This window comes from Onychostoma macrolepis, chromosome 24, assembly GCF_012432095.1.
Source record: "Onychostoma macrolepis isolate SWU-2019 chromosome 24, ASM1243209v1, whole genome shotgun sequence".
NCBI classification, from domain to species: domain Eukaryota; kingdom Metazoa; phylum Chordata; class Actinopteri; order Cypriniformes; family Cyprinidae; genus Onychostoma; species Onychostoma macrolepis.
In genome coordinates, this window is record NC_081178.1 from 2,830,591 (window position 1) to 2,844,454 (window position 13,864).

The 13,864-nt window shown below is 34.5% G+C and overlaps 1 long non-coding RNA gene across 1 annotated transcript in view; it reads right to left on the reverse strand.

The window, feature by feature from the left end:
- Positions 1-537: 537 nt before the first annotated feature.
- LOC131533821 (uncharacterized) overlaps positions 538-13,864 on the reverse strand; it is a 33,957-nt gene continuing 20,630 nt past the window's right edge. The window contains exons 3-4 of the long non-coding RNA XR_009269215.1: positions 9,648-9,754; positions 538-644 (exon numbers count right to left, since the gene is read on the reverse strand). This is a non-coding gene — a long non-coding RNA (uncharacterized LOC131533821). The remainder of the gene's footprint in view (positions 645-9,647; positions 9,755-13,864) is intronic.

Genomic DNA, 13,864 nt, shown 5'->3' on the forward strand with positions numbered 1-13,864 from the left:
ATGCCCGTAACATACAGTTTAGAAACGAAAATGTGCAAAAAGGAGTCATTTTATGTCACTTTACCATTTTTAAAGGAAAAACGTAATGTAATAAATCAGCGATATATCAACATATCAAACAAAGGTGTATAGGTTTAATTTTGGCATTGGTGGGGACATAACAGCGGACAACAGACATTTAATTGTTTGATCAAAATTATTTCAGGGACAATTTAGTATTTGCTGGATATTGGTATGGACATGTCATAGCACCCCTAATAAATTCTACCTCCTTGAAAATCATAACAAGCGATGTCAGACTTGGTTAACTATAGTTCTCTCCTTAAATATGAAGAGGTTAAACAACAGGTTAATGAGTTAATCCAAATTTCACAAAAAGCTTGTGGACGTAATTATAATATAAGACATTAAAATGAGTTGCTGTTTTTGTCACTTTTCTGAGGAAGATGTCATTCAGATGTAATGCTAGTGAATCACTTGGACTGAATAATTGAAGTCACGAGTTTGAATCAATCGGTTCCAGCGTAAATGACTCACTCAACTGATTCAGTTTGTCTGTTCCTCCACTCTTTGCGTCTTCAGTGATGTTTACATGACACTGTCAGTACTACTACTGGCTTAGCTCTCTAGTTTTATGACATTAACTGAAATAAGAGAAGAAAAAAAAATGTTGTTAATAAATAAAATATCAATATTTCCATTCCAAAGACAACATTCAACACAAACCTATACAAACATAAATTCCTTTTTATAAGAAAGGGAGTAAATTAGAATATGGAAACTAAAGACCTGTTTCTATTCTGTGTAGTCTGTCAAAGATAATTGAAAAGATTATTTTTGAACAGATTGACAAATATTTAGCATCACGCAATCTACTATATGAGTTCCAGTCTGGCTTTCGTAAATCTCATTCTACTGACACCTGTGTATTGTATCTAACTGACCATATTAGGAAGGAGGTAGATAAAGGTAATTTTTGTGGTATGGTCATGTTAGACCTACAGAAGGCCTTTGATACAGTTGACCATGGTATTTTGGTATGCAAATTAAAAGCCATTGGTTTTAATGACTTAGCTGTCAGATGGGTGAGTTCTTATCTGAAGGATAGGAAGCAGGTGGTGGATATTGGAGGAACAATGTCTCAACCACAATGTATAGAATGTGGGGTTCCTCAAGGGAGTGTCTTGGGTCCACTTTTTTTCCTTATATATATAAATGACCTTAAGTCTGTATGTTCATGTGATCTTTTTTTTATATGCAGATGATTCAGCGTTATTGGTTTCACATAAAGATAAGAACATAGTTGAAAGAACCCTCAGTGTAGAACTATCGAATGTCAGTAGGTGGATGTCAGACAATAGGCTATCGCTTCACTTAGGGAATACGGAAGCCATACTGTTTGGGTCAAAAATGAGATTGAAAAGATCTCCTGGCTTTAAGGTTTTAGTTGGAGGTAATGAGATTAAAGTAAAGGAATCAGTTAGTTACCTTGGTTGTTTGTTGGACTGCCACTTGTCGGGAGTGGGCCAAGCGCAAAAGGTTATTACAAAGGTAAATCAAAGAGTACGTTTCTTGGCCAGAATCTCAAGGTTTCTGGACAAGAAAGTGATGTTAACTCTGACAAGTGCTTTAATTCAACCTTATTTTGACTATGCATGTTGCTCTTGGTATAATGGTGTCTTAAAGCACCTGAAACAGGCTTCAGACTGCTCAAAATAGGGTTATAAGGCTTATTTTGAACCTTCCCATGAGATCTCATCTTGATACTTCTCATTTTGAGACTATTGGGTGGCTAAAAGTAGAAGATCGAGTCTCTCAGATTCACCTGTGCATGGTACATAGGACTGTGCATGGGGTTGTCCCCAAATATTTGATCAATTGTTTTAATAAAGTGAGAGATGTTCACAGCTACTCCACAAGGGGCAGCCTTACTGATTTTGTACGTCCTAGAGTTAAGAGTAATTTAGGTAAAGAGTCCTTTTCGTATGTAGCAACAAGCTTGTGGAACAGGTTGCCAGGAAATCTAAAGATGATTAGAGGTTTTAAGAAGGCACTGAAAAAATGATTCAGATGCCAATCTTAGTATTTTTTACTGTTTTGTATTGATAGATCTATTTAATATATATATATGGATGTGATGATTGATGCTTGATCTGTTGCCTCTTGTTCTTTTTCTGAAATAAGCCCTAGGGCTTTATTGTGTTATCCTGACTTTGTTTTTGTTTGTTTTAATGTATGGTGCAATTTTATGGTGTATCGTATTTTATTTAATTTTTTCAACAAAAGGGTCAAATAAAATCAATCAATCAATCAATCAATCATATTCAGGTGAGGTAATGGATTTAACTAGTGAAACACTCCATTAATATGACGAGCTGCACCTCAAAATGCATGTTAGATGGAAACATTATTGTTGTAGCTGATTTGTCTACATAGAGTGATAGTCAATGTAAAAAAAAAGCATAAGGGAGAAGCAGATGAGCACAAAATAGCATAATAACATAAAGTTAGAGGGTAAACTTTATCAAGTAGGCCTACTTCCTTGAAAGCACACAGTTTTCTAGCATATTTCTTTAACTTCTCAGGTATTATCAATGGTATGACATAATATTTCAGATGCGGTTGAAATTACAACAACAGTGGTTACATACAGATATGTATTGATCAAAATTATTGCCAGAGACAATTTAGCAGTAGGATCACATGACACTGAATACTGGAGTAATGATGCTGAAAACTCATCTTTGATCACAGAAATAAAATACATTTTAGAATATATTCAAAAAGAAAAGAGCTATTTGAAACTGTACTAGTATTTAACACTTTTACTGTATTTTTGGGTTTAAAAATACAATCTTGATGTGCATAAGATTATTTTTTCAAAAATATTTTACAACCTAAAAATGTTGAACGGTAGTGTATACATTTCTGTAACAGGGCAGACGAGAAGTGAAATGTGCAGATCCATGTGCAAGTTTTATTATGAAACATGGTCAAAACACAGGAAGGGTCGAACGACAGCAAACGTAATCCAGAGGGGTAATCCATAAACGTGAGCAAAAGTCCAGGCGAGGAGCAAACACAGTCCGAAACAGCAAGCAAAGGGTTAATCCAAAATACATGGGCAAGAATCAGGAACTAGGAAATCAGGAAACACAACGAGACTAGACAAAGACTAGAACTAGAAACTAAGACAGGGAAATGGCTCCGTAAAGCAGCTATCACTTGGAGAGCGATAAATGCATAACAATACTAGAGACTAAACAGAAAATAAACACAGGATGGCTTGGTAAAGTAGCTAACACTAGGAAAGTGCTAAACGCTAGACAATACTCAACAATCTGAACAGGAACTGAGTAGGTGTTATATAGTGCGTGTAATAGCTCTCAGGTGAGCGTGTGATTAGTGACAGCTGTGTGATCAGTGCAATGGATGATGGGAACTGTAGTCCAGTGTGACGTGCAACAGTCTGTGTGGTGCGAGAGTCAATATGATGGAAGGGCGAGTGGACGGAAGACCATGAACCGGATTCGTGACAATTGCTAAGTAGTCTGAGAATGTATCTCAGTGGAGAAACTGAATGTGATTTTTACTTCCATTACCATATGAGTCTTGCTTCAGATGTAAAGGTCCAGAGTTCAAATCCCAGACAAGCCCCTGATTACGGTCCACTTGAGCTCAGTGGTGCAGGGGGTGCAGAGAGTGAAACAAGCACTAGTTTCACACAGACTTTAGGTCAGAACAGCCACATTCACGAGTAACTTGATAATGACATGTAATATTAACACACCCACATCCCACATCCCCCGTCCCCCAACACATTGAATATTAATGCAGCATCCTTTTCTTGCAGATTGGATGTAAACATGCATGTCGTGTATGACACATGATCGTCACCGCCGAGACGTGCCGCTTTTCTTCAAGGAGCTGAAACTGTCGTCTCTATCTATCTGTCTGTCTCTCTCTCTCGGAGATCACTTGTGGTAGCTGTGTGAATTTAAGTAGTGATACATGGTAAGTGCTTTCTGTTAATTACGGCAGTGTGTGTGTGTGTAGGAGCGATGGAAAACTCATTAATGGGGCGGTTAATATTTGATGTAGGTTCTGGTGGTTTGGTTTACGGGTTGAGTGGGTCGTAGCGGTGATGAGGAGGGTGAGAAAGGGATGCCGTCGCTGTGGTCGCCCAGTGAAAGTGAGAGAGGGGTGAAACAGAGGAGCTGATCAGAGGAGCAGCAGTTTCATTAAGAGAGAAATGGAAAAACACCTCTGAGGCCAGATACCTCCACGCGTGCGTGTGTGTGTGTGAGGGAGAGGACAAGTGTGTGTGTTTGTTCAATACAAAATCATTTTATCTTTACAAAATGATGATTATACGTCTGTTTCATGTTTCTTGTATAACTCCACAATCTGTAATAAAATTATTTCAGGTTAATATTTAATGTAAAGCACATTTGTTTGGTAAGTAGCTGTAAAATAAAAAAATTTAAATAAAAATTCCGTAAAAACAGAAATATTGCAAAATATTTTTGCAATTTAAAATAACTGCAATAATAAATGTAATTGATTTCTGTGATCAAAGCTGTATTTTCAGCATCGTTACTCCAGTCTTCAGTGTCACATGATCCTTCAGAAATCATTCTAATATGCTGATTTGCTGCTCGAGAAACATTTCTGATTATTAATGTTGAAAACACTCGTGCTGCTTACCATTTTTGTCCATTTTATGGAAACCGTGATTCATATATTTTTAGAATTATTTGATGCATATAAAGTTCAAAAGAACAGCATTTATTAGAAATATAAATTATTTGTAACATCATAAATATCTTTACTATCACTTTCAATCAGTTTCATGCATCCTTGCTGAATAAAATGAATAATTTCTTATGATTTCTCATTTGTGTATATATAGTGTTTCTAAAAGTACCTTTGAGTATCATAGGATGACATATAGTAATCAATACTATGATATATCATACGCATCATGGTATTACCATCTGATACAGCACACTGTTGTCTGCTACACTTTATTTTAAGGTGTCTTTGTTACAGTGAAATTGTACATTTAAGTACTGAGTAATATTAATTAACTACATGTACTTACTATATGGTTAGGGTTAGGATTAGGGTTTATCTTAGGTTGACTTGCATGTAATTACGCATTATTAATTGTAATTATAATTATAAGTAAATGTAACGTGTAACAAGGACACCTTAAAATAAAGTGTTAAGTCTCTGTCTCCTGTTCTTTTTCCAAATAACATTAATTACGTCCAAATTGGATTTGTTAATTAAGGTTTCTCTCTCCCAGAAGAAATCCCAGAAGCCCCGGCATTTCTGCTCATTAGTTTCACTCCTGAAACAGACACTCGTTCCATTCAGGCAAAGGTCAGGAGGTCATTCCAGTCATTAATGCTAAAAGAAAAAGGAAAGGTCTCGTTACGCAGAGCATGACCTCTGACGGCGGGCCGTCCCGTCCTCGTTCAGCCTGAAATCCAAGAATGGCTCAGCCCTTGACCTTGTACAACACTCTCACGTCACACACACACACACACACACACACTTTAAGAGCTGTCAACCCTGCAAAACTCTACATTGATAATAAAAGAGTGCGAGAGAGAAATAGAGAGAGAGATAAAGGTCTTTAAAAGCTCGCAGCGCTCCCGCTTTCCTCTCGGGAACGACAGGCCTAATGCAGGATGACTGCACTCTTTCTGTAAAGGAACGACAGACGCACAGAATGAAAAGAAGAACCGTCTGATGCTGAGCTATAGTGACTTGTGTAAAAGACGGACTGAAAAAGCAATGAAAAGAAGAAATGACGTAATGAGAAATTGTATGAACTGAAAAGCATAATACCACTCAACAATAACGTTACATGGGCCTAGAAAAGCTAATGAAGCTTAAAGGTCAGCTTTGAAATCGTAATGTACTACTAATGTAAAAACATTTTGCCAAATACACATTGAAAATGTACACGATTATTGGCATATAAAAATATGCTTACCAAAGATTCATCTCATTGGTCCATTCTTTTCAGAAATATTTGTAATTTGACACAGCATCTTAAAAACAGTACCGATCAGCCTTTATAGTATTACATAGATTTTATTTTTACTTTTTCATTTTTATTTACTTTTTTTTTTTATATATATATATATATATATATATATAGTGTTGTGTTTTTATAATTTTATGAGTTTTAAAAAATTTTTCTTATAGATAGCTTTAGTTTTAGTAATTATTATCCAACTAATATTTATATTTTGATTCATTACAGCTTTATTATTATTAATAATAATAATATTAATATTATAACATAATATAATAATTATATAATATAATAGAGCTTCATGAGAATAAGATCAAATAGAACATATAAAAACAATGCATTAATACAATTGAAATACAGACAGATAAAATACCAAGACAAGAAACAAACTTTCAACAAGTAGAAAAATAAGAAAAGAAAAATATATTAGTAAAAAAAAAGTGATTGACCTTCCATGTGCCCTATGTGTGTGGAAGTGATATGGATGTGATGTAAAAGCAGTGATTTATATGGAGCAAAACTCCATTCACAGGAATAACATCAGTAATGCATGACCAGAAGTTCCTCCACCTAGAAAATTAGGACAATTTAGAAAGTTTACAGCTCAAATAACATACATTTATACTGAAAAAACCCCCCCAAAAAACCCATCAAGTTTCACATTTCTGCTTTTAAATCAATTGTAATTTGCATTCAACACTCCTTTTAATATTATACTGTCTATATAGCGTGTGCAGGAGTGTGCATGTGTGTATTGTGTGTGTTTGTGTTGAGCATCAGCTGTGTGTCAGTGGGTGGAGCAGCTGTCATTCATTCCCCTGGTGAAGGTGGTTCAGACGTGTAACCATGGTGATCGTCATCCAGTCTGCAGTGATTCAGAGGCGTTTAGATCTGACGCTCGTTAAGTAATAACTTCATACACGCTGATGGGTTACAGCAGGTCACGTTACGCAGCCAGACACAAACATGCCCATTCAAATATTATATGCAGATCACTAAATCGCATGTGTCAGATCTAGACACAATCACTTTTTCACGTACCTTTGCTGATAGCAACAAATACAACAAACATACTAACTTTTAAATAGGAGAAAACCTATATTTTGTATCTGTCATTGAAGTCTGTATGCTCAATAAAACTCATGTTTTATAGAAAGAATAGAAATGAATAGAATCTGCATCGTATTTTCAGGAATTGATCAGTAACACTTTACAATAAGGTTTTATTTGGTAACAACTACTTTAGTTAACAGCAACTAACGAAGAAAAATACTAAAGCACTTATTACTTGCAATGTTAATCTCAACAATTACTAGTACATTATTAAAAAGAAATAAGCTGTAATGAACTAACAAGTTGTATTTTCATAAGGAAGTCTGTTTAAAAAAGGTGACTGTGACTTTATCTCACAATTCTAACTTTTTTCTTGCAATTTTGAGTTTATATCATGCAATTTTGACCTTATAACACACAACTGCAACTTTATATTGTGCAATTCTGACTTTCTATCACGCATTTGCGATTTTATATCATACAACTCTGGAATTTATCTGGATTATGTAATCAGATTTAAAAAATGTAGTACATGTAACTGGATTATATTACATTTTAATATAATCAGATTACTTTTTATGGATTACAGCTCCCCCTGAGATTTAAAGTTAATATTTCAATAATTTAACAACACATTCACATGTTTTCTTATGTCGGTTAATGGTTATTTTGACAGGTAAACAAATAAAATATTTCAAAATTGAGTGTTCAAGCATTTTATTTTTATTTATTTTTTAAATAAATTTTAATTTGAAATTTTTATGATTCATTTATTAGCTTTTCATCAACTCACACACCCCCTGCAGCACTTTAATTTACCCCAGTTTGGGAAACCCTGGCGTAATGTAATTTTTAATGCATTTGATGATGTTTTTTATTTTTTATTATTTATTTATTTAACAATAATCCCATTTAAAGTTAGGTCAGAAGCAATCCAAAAGTAGTCAGAAAACATTACCCGAAGAGTAATCTAGATTACATTACTGACTAAGTAATGTAACAGATTACAATTTGCAAGTAATCTACCCAGCACTGGTGGCGGAAACGGGGTTCCATATTGTAATTAACTAATGTATTGCTCACTGTGAAACGTTAACTAATTATACTTTTCTGTAATGTTTTACCATCTGATCTTATGATGCTCTTCTCTATATTTTGCCATTTTTTCAGATGAACCACATAATGAGCCATCATTATTTTTTAATATCAGCCCATATGCTGTAAAAAAAAAAAAAAAAACACTGAAACATGCAAACATAGACAAGCAGACACGAAACAAATGTATCAAGAAACCCTATGAACTTGTGAACTTTAAGAAATTAACTAGGGCGTGTTTTGAATTTAAATTGAAGCATTCTGAGTAAAAACAAGCAATATGTTCATTTTCCAGTCAATGGCTTCAGAGATGTTCCAGTTCTTGAAAATGAAGTTGTTTTCCTTTGTTTCCATGTTATGACACATGAACTACCCAGAGATGACTTCAGGGCCTTGTTGATTTATTGATGAACTCCTATAAGAGGTGTATCTCTGTCTGTCTGGAGAGATTGAGAACGTCTGACAGTAAAGGTGCTCTATCTGAAGTCTGCTCATCTCTCCAAACTTTCAGATTTATGCTTTATGACAAGGTAAAGGACGAAGCCACGGGTCAGTGTGTGTGTGTGTTAGTCCTGTCAGGGCCGGTTTTGTTTATTTGTGTGGCTTTGTGAGATGACAGTGTCCTGCGAGATGTCAGACAGTTATCCGGAGGTATAAGTGTGTGTGAGGGTGTTATAGAGTCATCTCAAAGATACATACTGTAGCATAAAGAGCAAATGTGAGTTTAACACACACACACACACACACATGCAAGTAGACACAAAAAAAAAATGTAACACATATTGCATCGTATTTCAGTCCTTTCAGCACATTATTAATGCAATGTAAAAAAAAAGTTTTTGTATTTAATACATTGTAAAGCATCCTTTTTATAATTCGAGGTATTTGATGTACTAAATTTATTTTAGGCTTATTTTATTAATAATAAATAAATATCATTACATTATTAATTTTTATAATTAATTCATATAGACACCATTTCCTTCCAACTGTGCTCTATAATGTGAAAAACAATATTATTAATTTAATGCAAAAATGTATGTATGTATATATATATATAGATATAATTTATCAAGGTATTATTTGATTTCTCCTGATTTTAATAATACTAAAATAAATAATTATGTCTGAACAGAATGATTTTCATAATTTAACAGTAATGAGTGTATATGTATACAAAAGTAAAGTCAAAAGTAATGTATTTGTGATCACCTGGACATTTCTTTATGAGATTCACCCACAAATAGTATCCAGAAAGAAAAGAAAAAAAAGTTTTAAGTTGTACTTTTTTGGGATGAAGGTGAGGATTTAGATGAAGGGAAAATGGTTGAAAAAGAGTTCCTTTCTCGCATTATTGCTCCAACAGGTGAGTCACTTCACAAAACCTGCACTGCAGTAACAATCTGCTGTCTATTCCTGTAATGACTTACACACTCCTCACACTCACCTAAAATATCAGCAGCTGCACACCTGGAAACCTCCGGAACCTCCACCTGTCCTCGTCCCGTATCAGCAGCAATGTCATGTGATTGAACGCGTCCTCCACCCACAGCACTGCACACACACACACACACACACACACACACACGGTTACTTATCAAAATGAGGACGTACCATATGCTTCTACTGTTTATATAAAGACAATTATAATTCCATGCGGTTGCTATAACCCAAACCCTAAGACTGTTTTTCACATATTGTATAAGAAGGTTTATTTTATTATGAATCATTTGTCCCTGGATGTCCAAAAAGACCATTTTGACAGATTTAGCTTATTTCTGGACACAATTAAGTGCTCAAACTAGAGATGTGTAAATCTATACCCACAAACGTTAGACAATTATTATTAATATTAACACTGTTATCCACTTATAGTAAATGTACTACCTGTGAACATTTTTATTAAAGATGATCAAGAACATCAATATTAGTATTAATAGTAATAATATTTGATTGGGTTTTTTGGTTTTATCCGCTTAAATACACTACCTGGAAAAGTTTTGTAAAAGATAATAAAAAACAGTAAATATTAATATGATATTAATACTTGACAAATATTAATATTATTGTTTTATCCACTTGCCTATAAAAGTTTAATTAAATATATATCAATTATCAAATATTATATTCAATAAGGTTCATTAGTTAACATTAGTTAACAACATTAGTAAACATGAACTAAGAATGAACAATACTTCTACAGCATTTATTAATCTTAGTTCATATTAATTTCAGCATTTACTAATGCATTATTAAAATCACAAATTGTGTTTGTTAACGTTAGTTAATGCACTGTGAACTAACATGAATAAACAATGAACTATTTTCATTAACTAACATTAACAAAGAATAATGAATAGTGTAATAAATGCATTGTTCATTGTTTGTTCATGTTAGTTAATATATTAACTAATATTAACAAATGACACCTTATTGTAAAGTGTTACCATTATATTAATAATTGACAAAATATTATGATTTTATTAAACAATAAATGTTTTAATAAAAATTATTCAGTGTTTCTTCAGGTAATTTATAGGTATATCTTTTTGTGAAGAAAAATCAAATAAAACAGTTTTTAATTATTTTCTGTGGTGTTTGTGTAAAACGTGCCACCACAATATGTTGATGATGGTTTGTTTGTTCATGTTTCTATGTGGTTGCTAGGTGGTTTCTTCCTGTGAGGAATGAAAAGAGTCCTGTAACCTCTAATCTTTGTGATCTTCGGGTAAAACATCATTCATAGTCATGTGAAAACACTGCAGGATGTATTACATGCTAAAGTTAATACTGACTGTTAGAGATCTGATCATGAGACAGAGAGAGAGAGAGAGAGAGAGAGAGAGAGGCACCATGGGAAAGGCCTACTTTTCTGCCCATAGACACAGATTAAAATAACCCAAAACCAGCAGGGGCAGAACACAAGGATGAGCAAACAGAACCGTCCTGCATGTGCATTTCTGTGTGTGTGTGTGTGTGTGTGTGTGTGTATGAGAGACACCTGGGCATCAACCAGGGACATGTACAGAGCGAGGCAGGTGTGTGTGTGTGTGTGTGTGATGTGTCCAGGTTGTATTTTGGGCTTTCTAAAAACTGGCAGCATCACAACGAGCCCTTTAGTCATGTGAAACAGCAGAATCGTGTTTAACCCTGCAGTGAATGTGCTGAGCAGATAAAGCAAACTTTTCCTGTCTGTTTCTGCAGAGCTGTCAAGTTTGTCTTGTTTTCCGATTTTTTTTTAGGGGAAAAAAAATAATAAATCACACGAAAATCACAAGATGTCACAAGACATTTTTAAGCACATGTTTGGCATATAATAAAAATGAGTTGCATTCAATTATTTCACAATGCAAGAAATAAAGATACATTAATTTAAGCCTATTGTAAGCCTATTAAGCCTAAAAAATTAAGCCTATTTTTATTCTAAACATTATTTTCATGACAATCAAGTAAATGGTTTTTGCACAATTAAAATAATTACTTAAATGTCATAAAAATAATATCATAATGTAAGACATAATGATCCTAAAACAAAGTTTGTTGATTTTGGGGTTAAGTACATCTTTTTTGCACAGTTAAAATAATTACTTAAATGTCATTAAAACAATGTTACAATGAAAGAAGTCATTAGAGTCCTAAAACTATAATTAATTATATGCTTTTTTTTCTTTTTTAATGGGACATTATTTGCTTAAAGAAAATGAAGCTTTCTATTTGTCATGAACACATTCACACAATGCAATGATTCAAAAAGATGTTAAAAAAAAAATCTTATGCAAAATGTTATTTATTGCTTTTTTTTCTTTTGTAGTAAATTTGATCTTTCTTGACTATTTCCATGAGATTCACACAGTAAGAAGAGATTTAAGACAGATCTGATCTATGCTGGTGTACTGGCCATAAATCATTTGCACTCACACACACACACACACACACACACACACACACACAAGTGTCCTTGTAACCTTATCCAAACTCTTCTAATTACATTACCCCACACAACTAATTGATATTCCCTCCGATAGAGATGTGTGTGTTAATCTACTAACTCTTTTCAGATATCTGTTACTCATTTATAATCTTGATGCCATTGTACATTATTGGCTGCAATGTGACATGATGGCTGACACACACACACACACACACACACACACAGGACCTCCACAGGGCCGCTGATGGGAGCGTCACCCCCGCATGGAATCGTCCGATCACTGACACCCGCGACCAAACCCCACACAGCCCACCTTCTGAGGTATTCATGACACGTCTGACGTGACCTCAGGTGACCTTACACAACCACAAAACACACAAATACTGGCTCACACAACTAATATTTTATCGTTAAAATTGTAGTTAAAGGGTTACTCCACCCCAAAATGAAATTATGTCATGTCGTTCCAAACCCGTAAAAGCTTCGTTCGTCCTCGAAACACAATTTAAGATATTTTAAATTGCCTCCAAAATATCTTAAATTGTGTTCTGAAGACGAACGAAGCTTTCACGGGTTTGGAACGACATGACAAAATTTCATTTTGGGGTGGAGTAACCCTTTAACTACAATTTTGTTTTAAGAAATTAAAACTTTTATTCAGCAAGGATGGATTAAATTGATCAAAAGTGACAGTAAAGATGTTTACAGTCTTACTAAAGATTCCTATTTCAAATAAATGCTGACCTTCTGAACCTTTTATTCATCAAAGAATACAGAAAAATAAAATGCATCACCGTTTCCACAAAGGTTTTTAGCAGCACAACTGATTTCAACATTGATAATAATCAGAAATGTTTCTTCAGCAGCAAATCAGCATATTAGAATGATTTCTGAAGGATCGTGTGACACTGAAGACTGGAGAAATGATGCTGCAAATTCTAAGATATTATAAGATATTCACATAGAATACAGTTAATTTAAACTGTAATAATATTTCACAATTTTACTGTATTTTTAATCAAATAAATACAGCCTTGGTGAGCAGAAGAGACTTCTTTTAATAAAATCAGTGGTGTACTATGGCTATAGAGGATAAGTGAGCGTGACGTACGGTCGGACAGATCCTTCCCATAATGAAGCTTTTAAATTAAAAAATTAAGATTTTATTTCTGGCCGTGTATGAAGCAGTATCCATGACAACGGGACTGAGGATCAGTAAAGAGAGCAGCAGTGTGTTGGTGTGATGCGTTTAAGTGTGTCCATGAGAGAAACACTGCTGGTCATCACGCGTTAACCGCTTCTGTCACTAATCAGTGCTCTTAAACTCACACATTTACAAGAACTTGACAAATCAATAGTCTTACTCAGTCAGTGAATTCCGACTACATCTTCTCTGTTTTGCGTGATTTCAGAGAGCCCATCTCGCCCGACAGTGACCCGCGCAGAGGTTCAGTGCCTGTCGAAAAGTGCAAGCCGTGCTGTGCTGTGATGGATAAGCACTGAATTAGTCCGGCTAAATCCATGTGCACTGATGGGAACAAAGAGGGAATGAGGGGTCCGGACACGGAGCGGAAATGCTGCATTACAGCAAAGCCTGGGAGAATGAAGCTGATGCAACGGCCCAGATATGACCAGCATGCACACACTTCACAGGTCAACACATGAATTTACAGTGATGCTTACCGTATCTCGTGTCCAGATCCTCAGAATAACAAAAGAGAAATTATGTTTGT